This window comes from Lupinus angustifolius, chromosome LG13, assembly GCF_001865875.1.
Source record: "Lupinus angustifolius cultivar Tanjil chromosome LG13, LupAngTanjil_v1.0, whole genome shotgun sequence".
NCBI classification, from domain to species: Eukaryota; Viridiplantae; Streptophyta; class Magnoliopsida; order Fabales; family Fabaceae; genus Lupinus; species Lupinus angustifolius.
Window position 1 is genome coordinate 11,720,056 of NC_032021.1, and position 1,158 is coordinate 11,721,213.

Below are 1,158 nucleotides of genomic sequence, written 5' to 3' on the forward strand. Positions count from 1 at the left end.
ATGAGGATAGGATGGGGATGAGGATGAGGATAAGACGGGGATGAGGACGAGGATAGCGTGAGGACGAGGATAGGATGAGGAAGAGGATAGGATCAGGATGACGATAGGAGGAGTATGAGGATGAGGATGAGGATGAGTATGAGGATGAGGATGAGGATGAGGATGAGCATGAGAATGAGATTGAGGATGAGGATGAGGATGAGGATAAGGAGGAGGACATGGATATGATGAGGATGAGGATGAGGATGAGGAGGAGGATAGAATGAGGATAGGATGAGGAAGAGGATGAGGATGAGGACGAGGAAGAGGATGAGGATGAGGATAGTATGAGGAGGAGGAGGAGGATAGGATGACGATAGGTTGAGGACGAGGATGACGATGTGGACGAGGATAGGATGTGGATAGGATGAGGATGAGGACGTGGATAGGATGAGCATGAGGATTAGGAGGAGGAGGATGAGGATGAGATTGAGGATAGGTTGAGGACGAGGATAGGATGAGGAAGAGGATGAGGTTGAGGACGAGGATAAGATGAGAAAGAGGATGAGGATGAGGAGGGGGATATGTTTAGGATGAGGACGAGGATAGGATGGGTATGAGGATGAGGATAGGATGGGGATGACAACGAGGATAGGATGAGCAAGAGGATAGGATGAGGAAGAGGAAGAGGATAGGATCAGGATGAGGATAGGAAGAGTATGAGGATGAGGATGAGGATGAGGATGAGGATGAGAATGAGAATTAGAATGAGGATGGGGATGAGGATGAGGAGGAGGATGAGGATGAGGATAAGGAGGAGGACGTGGATATGATGAGGATGAGGATGAGGATAGAATGAGGATAGGATGAGGAAGAGGATGAGGATAGGATGAGGAGGAAGAGGAGGATAGGATGAGGATAGGTCGATGATGAGGACGACGATGTGGACGAGGATAGGATGAGGATGAGGACTTGGATAGGATGAGTATGACGATGAGGAGGAGGAGGAGGATAAGATTGAGGATTGGATGAGGACGAGGATAGGATGAGGAAGAGGATGAGCATATGAGGATAGGATGAGGATGAGGATAAAGATGTGTACGAGGATAGGATGAGTATAGGATGAGGATGTGTACGAGGATAGGATGAGGATGAGGACGAGGATAGGAGGAGGATGAT